Source organism: Strongylocentrotus purpuratus, unplaced genomic scaffold (genome assembly GCF_000002235.5).
Source record: "Strongylocentrotus purpuratus isolate Spur 01 unplaced genomic scaffold, Spur_5.0 spur5_scaffold_7, whole genome shotgun sequence".
NCBI lineage: Eukaryota > Metazoa > Echinodermata > Echinoidea > Camarodonta > Strongylocentrotidae > Strongylocentrotus > Strongylocentrotus purpuratus.
In genome coordinates this window covers 29671603-29686860 of record NW_022145613.1, presented here as the reverse complement: position 1 = coordinate 29686860, position 15258 = coordinate 29671603, and positions in this window count along the sequence as shown.

Here is a 15258-nt window from a genome sequence, read left to right as displayed (position 1 = left end):
TTCTATCCTCCCTTATCCTTTTCTTTTTCGGCATCATCTTCCTCTTCTCCCATCTCTTCCTCCATCTTCTCTCCATCCATATCCTCGTGTCATAGGCCAATCCAACAGCATGATTACTCAGCTATCGACCAGCCGGGCTTTGATGGACTTGTGTTTATTTTCTAGATTACATCGTGTTGTTGGCGGTCAGTAACATTCGAAAAGATGACTGACAGGTGCTTATATTATACTGCCCGGCCTGGATATATTTTGTTCATTCCAAATGAAAAAAAGAAGGAAAAATAAAGTTTGTAAAGTCTAAGTTGGAAGAAATAAAATCATCCAAACGCATGTATAAGCCTAGAAAACCGTTTCTGTTCGCGTGTCTTTTGTTTTGCTTTAGTAGAGTTTAATTCGAAAATTTCAGCAAATACATACCATTTTTCATTAGTATTATCCAGCAACTTTGTATCGGCTTGCTGATTTTTTCGATTAAAAAAAAAGATCATCATATTAATGTTGAGTATAAAAAGTGCTTCTTCCCTCCCACCTCCTCCCCTCTCCTCCCCCCCCCCCCCCCCCCCCCCCCATCGGCATTTTGTCATTTTGTCATTCTTGCTATATGAATTTGTCGTTGTGACTTTTAAATGCGTTGGTAGCAAGTCAAAGACAAAGACGACCCCCACCCCCCCCCCCCCACCCGAAACAAAATAGAATAAAATCCCTACCAACATTATTAATGACCGGAACCAATCAATATGCGATGTCTATCTCAAACAGATAAAACCAATTGTTAGTTTAATTCAAAGCTTGCATAATGATGTTGTTTGCCTGATAATTATTAAAAATCACAATAAAAACGGGATGGGTTAATGTACAATGTACATGACTTCCCGATTTAGATTTTGTTTATTTTTCAAGATGTAAGTTTGTGATATGGTGACGAAGATTATGTCAGTGCTGATTGACAGCTATCTCCGACTCTTCTTTGATTGACATGTGAGGACTGAGGAGATAAAGGCCTGTCAATCGTCATGGGGCGCTTCACAGATGAGTTCTGAAGAAGAAAAAAAAGGATGAACATGATTCACTCAAGTTGTCACCTTATATTTACCAATCTATTTTGCCATGGTACCCAATACAACATTTTCGTAATGAAATCAAATTCAATGCATAAATCTTTGTTAAGTGCCATGTTACAAATTATTTCATTCATCTGTTATGAGTAAATGTATTTCAATAGTCAAAATGCATTTATTGCATACAATAATTGTTGCAAGGTAGGACAACCATAATGGCTTGTACTATCTAACAACAATGGTCTATTAAAATTGCATTGTTAATTACATTATTTGTATCTTAAAATCCTCCGGGGATAAACAATAGTTTGAATTGTTTCAATTCATGACTTGTTGGTGAAAAAAGATAGAGTACAAGTCATCTGATTTTCAGTTCATTGATTGCTTACTCGAGTTCATGTCATTCAAATTATTTCAGTTACAAATCGTAAACATTTGTGTTTCATTCAATTGATACTTTCAAGTCTAGAGTCGTAGAGTGGGGAAAGTGGAGGATGGGGGTAACTTTCACGAAGTCCTGAACTACCAAACACAAAAGAGATTCGACTTTATTCCATCGTGGATTTATGTCGAAAATGGAGATTAAGTTAGGCCTATTAACTCATGAATGAGAAGTATTGACTTGCCAATTTTGATCTCGCCCTGTAAGTGCCCGTGGGCTTTATATATCCCACTATTAGTTTTGCACATAGTAATACATAATCATTTAATAGAATATGAATAAAGTTTGATTATGTTATGGAGTCCGATCTCATGTGTCTGGTGGCCGATTCGTGGAAATTTACATACATGGTATTTTGCACATCTGTGCTTTGTTATTCTTTATTTGAGATAATTGCGGTACCCGGTGACATTTGAACATCGTTTATTTCATATGGATTCCCTTCCAGATATTTTCACAGGAATAATACACGTAACTGTGGCCAGTTCAATTAACTTAACGGATAGCGCTAGAATCACTTATTTATAATTCTTAACTTAAATAGTTAAGTACATGAGATATATACAAACATTTTATTTTGTTGATTTTAAATGTAGGACGCACGCACGTATATTATGTCGTATGCCAATGAAGACATAAGTGAATTTACAATGTTTACTAATACCAAGAAATCTTGACTTCTTCCTTTTCAATCAATTGAGTGTCGAATGGTTGAAGTCGTATACTAATGCATACAATATGCACGGAGTTTACAATGTTTACACTTATTTTCTCATTTTTAATCATTTTAATGTCCCACATCACAGTGACAGTGATAAACGTTGTGTCGGCACCCGTAAGGGGCACGAAGAAAAGGGACAATGAAAATAGTTATGCTTACAAAAGTGCAAATCTATTAAATGTTAGACACGATGATTGATTGCGAAGTCTATCTGTCAGTCGTGTATACAAATTATGAACAACTCGAAGCGAATTTCTCTATATGCAAAGCTAAATATTATCCCGTTTCTTTTCATACGAAGTAATGAGAATCTCGATATAGTCTGTGTCGCTTTTTTCGCCCGAATTCGGGACGATGTAAATTGAAGATGACAATAACCTTTGTCGTTTCGTATATTCCTCCTTCTGCTCGCCTTTTGATACCGGCGATGTTCATAATAATCAATCAGGATAAACTATCGTTGCAGTTTTCACTTATCGTTCCGTACCTCTTTTTACACCCCATTTCTTCGTGCTTTCAAAGAAACAAAAAAGGGACTGCACAATTCTTTGAAGAAACAATCATTACGTGCCCTTGCTCGTTTCCCACGAGGTATTTTGAATTCGGCTAACTGTTCTCCCCCTTTCACCCTGCTGTCTTGCCCCTTGTACATTGTTCTTTTATGGAGGTAGGACCATAATCATTACCAGTGTCATGTTGCTTCATATTTTGTCGTATGCTAAAATCTAGGTATGGATCGACAACAGTAGCGTAAGCAGGATTTTTTCAAAGGGGGGGGGGAGGTAAACATTTATAAATCGGGCCGAAATTTTCGCAACGACTCAGCCAGCCACTGAATTAGCGGGAGGGGGGGGGGGGGGGGGGGGGGGGGGGGGGGGGGGGGTAAGAGGACATATTTTATTTTTTTTGGTCCCAAAATTTGAAAAATTGCCGGATCGACATTTCGTTCCGTGGGGGGGGGGGGGGGGGGAGGGGGGGGGGGTAAGGTGACCTTTTTCAGGTTACCCATTAGCATTATGATTATTATTATTAATTTTTTTTTAATTTTAAAAAATATAAAAAGGGGGGGGGGGTCCTCGAAAATACACACATAAAAAACGACCATGATCGACAACGTATGGGACAAAATAGCTGGGATTTGCCCCCAATTCAGTGAAGCGAGTTGTTTAACACTCATGCCCCCCCCCCCCCTCTCTCTCTCTCTCCTCCACCTCCTCCTCCTTTCTCCACTTCCTCCTCCCTCCCCCTCTTCAATTTCATTGGCTCGTTCTGTTTGCCTAGTTTCCATAAATACAGGAATAAGAGAAAGCATGGAGAGGGAAAAACTATACCAAGTGCAAAAACAAACATCAAGCCATTACTCCCCATGGAGTCCGGTTACCAACCCCCTATTCTATACCCGAGCTTCGATGTCAAGGGCAGGCATGATGGGTCGCCTAGTCCTGATGGAGGAGAGGGAGAGAGAGAGAGAGAGAGAGAGAGAGAGAGAGAGAGAGAGAGAGAGAGGGGGGGGGGGGGGGGAGAGAGGGGGGGGGGAGAGAGAGGGGAGTATGAGGGAGAAGGAGAGATACAGAAACAGAGAGAGAGGGGGAGGGGGAGGAAGGGAGAGAGAGAGAGAGAGAGAGAGAGAGAGAGATAGAGAGAGAGAGAAGAGAGAAAGAGGAGGGGGGGGGGAGGAGGAATGGAAAACGATGTGAATGAGAATAAAGGAGATATTCCAAAGAAGGAGAGGGGGATAGACAAAGACTGGCAGAGAGACACAGAGAGAGAGAGAGAGAGAGAGAGAGAGAGAGAGAGAGAGAGTGGGGGTGGGGGTCTTGGAAGAACGCCCTACCGACAAAACTTGGACTTGGAAATGAAGTTGACGGATTTACTACCTGTGTATACAATCTCAGCTAACTTTCATTAGGCTATTTATGAACTCAAAAACAGGATGACGGTCGGTTAACTCGACATGGGAGGTAAAATAGGGTCGGGTTATAAATAAACACAGAGTTCAATGAGATATTCATATGTCGTGAAAACTTGTTGAGGTAGCAAAATTATATAGAGCCCATCAGCCAACATAAAAGGCCTGCTGTATAAGATAAGCAGCCTTTTAATTTTCCTATTTTTTTGCAATGTATCATTGTATTTTATTCGTATGTACATAATCGTTGTCAAGAGCCAATTTTCCCTCTCTTTCTATCTGCCCCTTCACTCCCCTCCCCCTCTCTATCTCTTGTTTTCCTATCTTTCTAAATCTTTTCATTTCTTTCTTTTTTAACTCAAATTTGTAAATTGTAATATTGTACAAGATTAATGGTATATAGTATACATGTACACGTTCTTCATAATTATGTAGATTGTAGCGTGCTATTTTTGAAATATAAACTTGTCTTTTCCATCAGTGTTTTATTCATGTGCAATTCAGTTACTTGTTACTATGATATCCAATTATCTATATTAATCATACCTGTCTTTGTCCATCATCAATATTTGAATTGTTGATTGTTTTAATAAAAAACGAAACAATCAACCAAATTTAAATCCGATCCCTTGCACACACACAAAAAGAATAGTACAAATGTAGTAGTAACATCCACTGCTTGTGCGTTATGTAAGCATTTATATGCTTTGAGATAAATGTGTCCCTAAAATATACAATATAAGATTTAAATATTATGACAGAAGAATGGAAGTAGATTAACTGAATTTCCAAGCAATCTCCAAAACGAGGTCTTTCCTTGTTATATATACAATCCAAAGCTGTTTATATTTGTATCGAGCACCATGTTTCTTCAATCTCAAACTTTTTTTGTTCACTAATTTCTTAATTTCATGACCATGAAGAAAATATAGGTGAAGATTGTACAATATACATTACACGTGATTCGTATTTCAGATGGAAAATAACGCCTTGATTATCAAACTCTCTTTGCAATTTTGTGAGTACTTTCCTTGATCAACTCACCCGTAACAATTGATCTTTCGATTTTTTACCTTATTCTCAAATTTTGGCATTTTACTCTCCAGTACGTCTGCTCGAAACGACTGATTAAGTTTGTGACAGATTTAAGGGCGATCGAACAAGGCAAAATTGACATCTTGGACTGTTCAACTTGATTTCATGGAGTGTTTATTCCCAGTGGCGTAGCTGAAGGGGCATGGGGGCACCCCCCCCCCCATCATATGACGAAAATTAGTAAACAACTCAGAAATGGGGGAGGCGGAGAGAGGAAAATGAAACATGAAAAAGAAGACGCCCCGACATCCTCTAACCAATATTGTTGATTCGCATTTGATGTTTATCAATCGAGTAATTAAGACCGATGCTTCTCCGGTCCCCCACGATACAGGTGTGCCCCCCCCCCAATGTCTGGACCCGGGCTACGCCACTGTTTGTTCCCTCAACATGATGTGGCAAGTCAAGAGGAAGTGATATTTTGGAAAAAACGGAGCGAAATGGGTCGTGACAATGAAAGAAGACGAGCCTTGAGGGAGGCTGGAGTGCCTGGATGACACGATTAAAATGTGAACTTATGGACGAAGAAAAGGGCAAGTGTCATTCAGTATACATACATATATGGAGGAGTGACGATAATGGTGAGAATAGCGTGATTGTGTTTCCTTTTATTTTATTTCGCCAATTCTAAAATGACTAAACTGTAAAGCACATTGAGATGACAATTTGACGAGTCTTGAGAGGGAAATCTAATTTAATACATTTTTATATATATTTACGTTTTGATACATAAAATATAGAATTCCGAAAAGCAGCATACATCATATCCAGTACAAGTCTGTAGAATAACAAAACTGCGATAGATTGGTCCGGGTAATAGTAAATACGAAAGAGGAAGTTTCAACCATTTCCCCCTCAAGATTCTGATCGAGTTGTAATCTTGACAATACGTTGGGTATACATTTAAGAAAACGCACGAGAGGGCGTACCACCAATTCGTGAAGTCTAAGACAGTGTTTTTCAACATATTTTAGTCACCGCATCCTTCTAAGAATTAAAAAGTTTCGCGTCACACCATTCCTATAATTTATCACACAAGATTTAGTTTGCGTCACTCTGGCACTTGTCAAGTGCCATGTATACATTTACTGATTCTTAATTTTGTGAGCGAGCGAAGGGAGCAAGCCGAAAATAGTGATAAGAAATATAGGGTAACAATTATATTTTGTATTAATCACACTAGATAAGATATTAAGTGTATGCGGGCACCTCATCACCGAATACACATAAATAAAGTAGATTCATGTGGTCACCTCGATACACGAATATTCAGGCACCTTTCTGCCTATAGTCATCCTGTTTCTAAATGTTGCGAGCGAGGAAAAAAAAAGAAAACTTGCTGCTTTCAAAATTCTATTTCTATGCTGAATTAGATGTTAGAGCAATTTCTGATATATGGTTTTCACAAAATTTTATTCCAAAATCCAAACTATTTTTCATAAAACGAAATTTCTCTCGCGGCACCCTGGTTGAAAAACGCTGGTCATTGATGGTGAAGGAGAAGAGAGAGAGAGAGAGAGAGAGAGAGAGAGAGAGAGAGAGAGAAAGAGAGAAAGAGAGAGAGAAGAGATCGATCGATCGATTATGCTTATCCATCAATAAATACCAGAGAGAATGAAAGACATTAAAATAAAAAGTGTTGGAGAGGAAACATAGGGGGGCCGGGGGAGGATCAGAAGAGATAGAGGAAAAAATATTGTATATCTTGGAGAAAAGGAGAGAGAGAGATAGAGAAAGATGGATAGAGATGGTGGACATAGGTGATGCAGTCCGCGTAGAGTAGATTTGAATAGAGTGATTGGATCTGGGAGAGCAAATTCCACCGGTTTTGATTGAATGCCGTTAGGAAATACATTGAGAATCCAGCCACCAAGGAAGGAAGAGGTATAGCACTAGCTAGAGGTAGCCATTTTCCTCAGGTTGGCCTCTGCACTATTTACCAACCCAAGGAGTATATTGACTGATGAAATGTAAGTGAAGGCGGTGCATGACATTTGAGCGGTTTGCCTAATTCCGCGAAGAGTGTTGGCGAGCGTCTTCGGGAGTGACCGGAATGAGGAAAATGAGTAAAGGCTAGATGGGAGCATGAAGAGCAGAGGGGGAGAGAGAGAGGGGGAGAGAGAGAGAGAGAGAGAGAGAGAGAGAGAGAGAGAGAGAGAGAGAGAGAGAGAGAGAGGGGTTAGGAGAAGGGACGAGAGATGGGAGAAGAGGAGAGAGAGAGGGACGAGAGATGGAAGAAGAGAAGAGAGAATAGGAGAGAATGCCACAGAGAGAGAGAGAGAGAGAGATAGAGAGAGAGAGAGATAGAGAGAGAGAAAGAGAGGGGAGATAAAAGAGAAAAGAGAAGAGAGAGAGAGAGAGAGAGATAGTGAGAGAGGGGGCAGTGATGGAGGAAGAGGTGTAAAATGTATGATGGGGTGGAGGAGGGACAGAGGTTGCTTGGCTCGAATTCAGGTTTAATAAAAAAAAATAAAAAAACTGTCAGGATCACGGAAACAGCGTCGTTTATACACAGATACAAAAGAGGGCGGGGGTATCAATCTCGTCAAGAGAAAACATTAATCTAATAAACCACAAGACTCCATAATCTCCATGATGAAAATACATGACTAAGAAGACAATATTGTAAGAAATATATATTAGCAGCAGTAGAAGTGGAATGACGAATAAGAATAAAACTAAAACCAGGAGCGTACAAACGAAAAGGTGCATAGAAAAGGTAAGGGAAAGAAAACTGAGATTTGTAAATATATTACAAGATGATGATGATGAATTGTGCAAAATAAAAGTGAGTGACAGTTAGAATCTGCATTGGTAGAGATAGGCGATAGGCAAGCTAGAGTAAATCAAATTAGGGTCAGAAGCACAACACAGCAAGATTTACGGACCTGGGGAAATGCGGACGACCGCAATTAGTATTATTCTATTAGTTTAATATCCCCAATATCCAACATTGTCGCTTTAACTCATTAAGGTAGGAAATGAGAGTTGTAAAAAGTGCAGTGAAAGCATATAATCTGAAGGTATTTTCTCATCTAATCCAGCACCGCTTCATACAGTCATCCCCCAAAAGCCAGCGAAGGGCCAACAGAGCCCATTCCGGTAATTACACCGTACAATACAATCAATTCCCGTATGTTGGATTTGCGTTGATATTATTAATAGGGTGGTTTGTAATTACAATGCAAATACTAGCCCATTTCTATGCCCCAAACAGCAGTAATCTATTTGCAAATATTGGTCGTTTTAGCGGATTTTTCATTCAGAGAGCGAGGATATTTGTTGGGAAGTAATCTCACTTTGTAATTGGACGGGAGAATGTACGATAATGATGTCATTACCTTTATTCCCCCTTTCTCCTTCTCCCCCCCCCCTTTCTCTCTCCCTCCCTCCCTCTCTCAACCCCCTCTTATTGTGACGTATACTCCTGCAATCCATTTTACCAGCCACCATATACGACTACAAAACAAAACAAATATTTCTTGATTTACTGCATTATTTGCCTATCATATTTATGGTATTTGTATAGTAAAATGAATGTTTGAAGAAATAATGGGGCACCTGGTAGAACCCAGTTGCGAAACAGATTGTCTAAAGTTTGGCCTGAAAGGAATCTTCATTTGCCACCCTTTACACAGGAACCTTGTTCGAATACATGAATTTTGGCAGCTTAGCTCAAGTCAAAGTTTTTTAAAAAAAAGTCTAAATACTTTGTAGGCATGGATAATTTTAAATGTTGTTATAATCATTATTGCGCTTTTGTCATTATTGAGAGTTGTTTTGTAAGCTCTTCCCAGCACATAGCCCTCATTTCCCACTTCCGAAGATTCTTTCCCCCATCCAATTCACCCTTACAGGAGCAGGGGGGGGGGGGATTGTGAATTTTTGCACTTTAAAGGGCATTTTTTTTAATGTTATGTACTTTAAGGTATGCTTAGTAGTTGGTTTCAAAGGGGGCTAGTTTTGCCAACTAAATCCACCACTGGTCCCAACTACTAGTATCTTTTTGCTATACCCTATCTCCACCTCTCCTCTTCTTGCTCCTCCACCATTCATCTGTCTTTGTGTGTGTGTGTCTCCATCTTTCTATCATCTTCGGTCGCCCATCTTCCCTGATCCCCTATCTCATTCCTGAATACGGGCTGCATTTACAAGTGCAAACATGTGCTCCGAATTTCATTTGGCATATCAGCTGTCTGGGCTTGGGGATTAGTTCCTCTTCAGGTCTGTCCACGCTGTAAAAAAAAAATCTTCAGGTTCTATGCAGTGCACAGCCCCTATCACAAAAGAGAACATCATACTCATATTCTTTGTCATGTCAGGCACATGGCATTTGAGTAAAACTGAAGAAGTTTACATAAACAAAAGATTTGTGCTAATGTCAGTTGAAACCATGAAATACAGAAGAAAAAAACAATTCATACAATTATATTTCAAAATACAGATAAACTTTAGAATGATTTTACTAGTAACAAGTACTTTTATTGGTTGCATTAGTTCATGTAATATATCTCCTTGAATTTACAATGGATCTGAAACCAGTTGTACGACACATGATCTGGCAACAATTGCTTCGATATCTTACACTAACTTAATTTCTAACATCAACCTTTGACTGAACTAGATACCTAACCCTAACCTTAAACGTCCATTGCAACCCTAACTCCAATCCCCTAGATATTTGACGAAATAAATTCGGGAGCAACATCACCAATTTCAATTTAATTTCAATTTCGATTCATTTTATTTCCATTTCTCGTAAAAAAAATACATTTAACGATACAATATACATATAAGCAAATATATAAATGATACAAAGAATATGGAGGAGCCAGCAGAGGCCGTTGACCTTTCAAAGGCTGTGCTCCAATGTCCGCAGATAATAATACAAATTAAAACAAATTACACTGAGCATAATCGTCAGGAGTATAATATATCAGAGCACCCTGCAACTTGGTTCACTTCTCTGATATAGTCTGAACTCGACTGAATATTGGGAGTGGGAATGACCCCGTACAGCCACATGTACTATTTTTCCATGTTACCAAGTTTTTCAATGTCACATAACATCATGTGCACCAGTACAAACATGTCACATCAAAGACCACAAGGAGGAATATGACATACCACTAAGACCTCTGTAGGTAACAAAGAGAAATCTGAGATATCTGCACCATGATTCAGTACAATGTACACATTCATGAAACATATCAGAAGGGAAAAACATAAATCTGGAAAAATCAAGGTTCCTTGTTATTTACATTTCTACATTTTTCATTTATTTCACATATTACATACATGTAGGTGGTAAGAATGAACTTGCTTTTATTGAAGACCTTTATGGAACACAAGACATGATAAATAAGATATTGCCATTGGTGAGGGAAATATTTGAGATTGAAAAATGTCTAATATTTGCTGTTAATGAATTGTCACATCATACAGGTGAGACAAATTCAAATATATTGCATTCATGCAGTAACACATGTACATTAAGCTGTGATATACAAATAAATGAAAATATTATTTGTTTAAATATAACTTTATTGCAACATACTGCAACATACATGTATGAACTCCTTATATCAAACAAAATTTGAGTATACTTACAAGATGAAAAGTTATTTTTTACACTGTTTAGATAACAACTTACATTGTAGCTACTAGCTGATTCTATATACATGAATGAAAATGGGATATCGATACATCCGTACATGTTTCTGTCAATAATAATATGCTACATCATAACAATACTATCTTGAAAATGAGCAAGCCTTTTATTAAGTCAAAGCAGACCGGGAGCCAAATATCTGAAAAAGCGGCTCCCGGTCCTTAATTTTTTTAGAGAACCGGGAGCCGTTTTCCAGGACCAGGAGCCGTTTCCAAAATTGATGAAAATATGTATTCTTTTAAATTATTTGTTAAACGTTACCTTTTATTTATACATACGGTAGTTTAATTTGTACAGTTTACATTTTGAGCACTCTTATATTAAATCACTCATACCTTGGATAAATCTGTCATATGTAGTTGTTGTAGTTCATGTTTAATACTATTTTCATGCCGTTAAATGTCAAAAATTGAAAAATGTTAGGAAGGGGAGAATTAAATTATTTTTATAAAAAAATACTTAAGAAAAACATCTATAATGACAATGCAGAGCTGCCAACCTGTCACTTTCAAAAAACATATTACCGGTATTCAGCTTGAAAAAGCATATTTTAGGTGAGAAAAAAAGATTTTGCCTGTTTAACGGGTTTGTTATTTAGACCTGTCACTTAAAAAAATTAAAAATTAAAAAATTAAAAAAAATAATAATAATAATTTTTTTTTTTTTAAAGATTTGTTAAATATATTTACCTATTTGATAAAAAAAAATCCATTATTTAAAACATCACAGAATTTTAGTCAATGAGTACGAGGGCCGCTGAATCAAGGCAAGTCTGGAGTTGCAATCAACTTTGTACATAAAGTCAATGCATCAGCAGGTCCGGTGTTCTGTTTTTCATTTGGCTTTTTGAAGATACCATTACATCCGAAGGGCATGCGATAGGCAAAAAAACTGGCAACAAAATCGCTGATTTCTTGATTTTTAGCGCTATTTTGATGAAACTGTTTCTTAAACCTGGGCTAAACCCCCGTGAGCTTTGGAAATATGACTCCGATTCCGCATTTTTGACGGCAAAATTTGGCTTTTGGGATGGATTTTTGGAAGTTACATCGAGACTTTCTTGTACTGACACTAATTACTGTATATTTAAACGTCTTTGAGTACAGCACTGATGTCATTTGTGTGTGTATGCATGGCTTGGGGAAATGCGCTCGTCTTAGCTTTGAGTGGTGTACATCCCCTGTATTGTGTGCTCCGTACTCCGCTAAGAGTAGGAGATAGCGGTCGCTCGTATTAGTGCTGCAATTGTTTCTGGGCGATTTTAATTAGGATTCTCATTATGTAATGATTTGTTAGGGTTCATTCAGTCCATGTTTAACTCGTATCAAGTAAGTTTTTGTCACATTTGTGAACATTTAGTGCTAGACATGTGGAAGTTTATGAAACAGAAAATGTTAATTCTCCCAGACCGGGCGCCAGAAATAAAAATGAACCGGCGCCCGGTACTCATTTTCCCCGTCTTACCGGGCGCCAAAAGTCAGGGACCGTAGGGTAAAAATCGCCCGGCGCCCGGTTAATAAAAGGCTTGCACATGAGAGCTCTGATAATCCTGATAGCATTATTTATCATCTACCTCTCTTTCACCCTCAAGCAAAGAAGTGATTTGTGCACTTTTGAACCATAACACATAAACTATTTCATGTGTCATCTCAAGCTCTGAGGATGTAGACCAAATGCAGCCCTGGGTGTGCATATTTTCAGTGATTCCTAACCAAGAAGGGTCGAAAGAGGAGGGTGCAGGATGTAATTTTTTCTTGAGAGTGAGAACTTTTACATCATGATACAGCCTTTGTTAGATTATGCCCCTCCCCCCCCCCCCCCCCCCCCCCCCCACCGCCACACACACACACACACCAGCAGATGCAAATCCTGGATCAACATCTAGGGAAATATGCACCAAAATCGGTTCTGGACAATTACCCCTCCGCTCCCCCTTCAAAATGTGTTGAAGTGTTCCTGAGAAGCCCCTGTTGCCAGCAGGAGTCCTGTAACATTCTATGCCAGTTATACCAGCATTGGGTTGGCTGAGGGGGTGGACCAATGAAAGATAAACTCCAGTACTGGTAAAAAAAAAAAATTAATTCTCACAGAATCAAACGAAACTTACACTGAATGTTCAAGATTACAAATAAATGACATGTGCCAAACAATTTTGGAAGAAAATGTATACTGGCTGAGTAATGAGCATAGAAAGACAAGGAAACCAAGGTAGTACCATCCCCGACACGATGTGTGTTGTCCCATATATAGCTTTCTATGTGAGTGTTTGTTACTTTACCAAGACTCGGTCAAATTTATTATGATTTTGATGACTCCAGAACCTTGCAGTGCACACCAATACTTACATGCTACATGATCAACTGTTTCTGATCCTTTCACACCTTTTCTTTCACAATGCAATCGCATTACCAGTACTAAAGTTTAGCTGATAATTGACTCTTACTGACATACATGCCTGGTGTGCATTGACCATAACCATGACTCCCCTCTCTGTTACATCATACCATCCCATCAGCTGTAAGGTTATACAGGTGATGAGAGCAATGGTGGATGGGCTTGTATACCAACTCATTTCAACACTGTCCTCTTCTGTTGTACCCCACTCACTTTGTACCCCACTCCCTTGCTCTCTCTCTCTCTCTCTCTCTCTGTTACTTTCTTTCCCATCTCTGTCACTCTCTTTCCCATCTCTCTCTCTGTTACTCTCTTTCCCATCTCTCTCTCTCTCTCTCTCTTTCCCATCTCTTTCTCTCTCTCTCTCTCTGTTACTTTCTTTCCCCATATCTCTCTCTGTCACTCTTTTCCCCATCTCTCTCTCTCTCTCCGTCTTTCTGTCACTCTCTTTCCCATTCCTCTCCCTCCCTCCCCCTCTCTCGCTCCAATTCGCTAAATCCAACCTTTCTCCATCTCTCAACATTACAACCCTTTTCTCTGTGTCTTTCACTAACTATCCTTTTGTGCCTCTTCCTCTCCCAATTCTTTCTCTTTCTCTTTTTCTCTCGTTCTCTCTCTCTCTCCCCCACCCTTCTCTCAGCGTCCGTCTCACCTTCTCCCTCTCCCACACTATTTGAGTTCTTTTAGTCTTTTTTCCTATCCCATTTCTACGTCTTTCAATCTCCTTCTCTTTCTCCCTTCCTCTCTACATTCCAACTTCTCTTGCCATATTGCATGACCGTTGACACCCCTACTCCATCCCTTCACACGTTCTTTGTCTCTCTGAACTTTCACATTCTTTAATTCTGATTATCAGCCAGTCTGATACCACTGGCGTTAAAAGTATATTTCAATACATGCAACTGCAACTGAAAATGAGTGACTTGTGCAGAGCACTAAACTTACCTACTGTATCTTTATACATTTTGCTTTAAAATCATGGCTAAATTTTACAATAAATTCGCATCTTTCCTTATAACTTATGTGACACTTTACTTTGGGAAATGCACTACAATAAATGATCATAATTTATTGATGCTTATAACATATTGGAATTGACGTTTTCATCACAATATAGCCTCAAATGTAAATTACTACCTCTAGGTGAAAATTTAAGACCCATGTTTATTAATTCCGACTTCATAATATTCCCTTTTCTTGGTTTGCAAATAAAAGTATGAATTGACAAGTACACAAAAAGGTACCTTGAATTCAATTTTCTACATATTGGTATGACATAAAGATAAATACAAATAACACAATTTATGTGACAAAGTCATAATCAATGAATTTCTTCAAAAAATACTTTAAAGGTAATACAAAGTTTTGGTATGGGGTAATGGGTTTGGTTTAAATGAACATATTGGAAGCATATGCAATCCTACTATATTCAGTGATCGTTGTCGCGGTTTAAATCGAGTCTAAAGTGATGACATTGTAAATAATAAACTCTTTATTTTGTATAGCGCCCCCTCAAGGTCAAGATATTAATTTACTCTAAAACAATGTTATTTACTAAAAACGACCGATTTGCTATTACCGTTTGGAATATATATATCAGATCTGCATATTCTGAGATTTTTATAGTCGCAGCTACCATCATCTGGCCGTAGGCGCTATTTGAATTTATCCAAATTTACCGGGAGCACCGGTAAATTTTTATATTCAATTTTTCTCGAAAGCAGAAGAGTTTTAGGGGCTAAAATTGTTAGTGCTTATAATACATCCATAGGGGCATCCAAATATATATAAAAAAAGTAAAGAATCACTATCCAGCCAATTTTCAAAATTTACAAAAACTTTGTAGTACCTTTAAAGTCCCATTAAACAGTAAAGTAAACAACACAATTTGAGATCATTGAGATCAAAGGCTATGATATAAACATATAACACATATTCAGTTAACATCTAAATATATCACGAAATTTG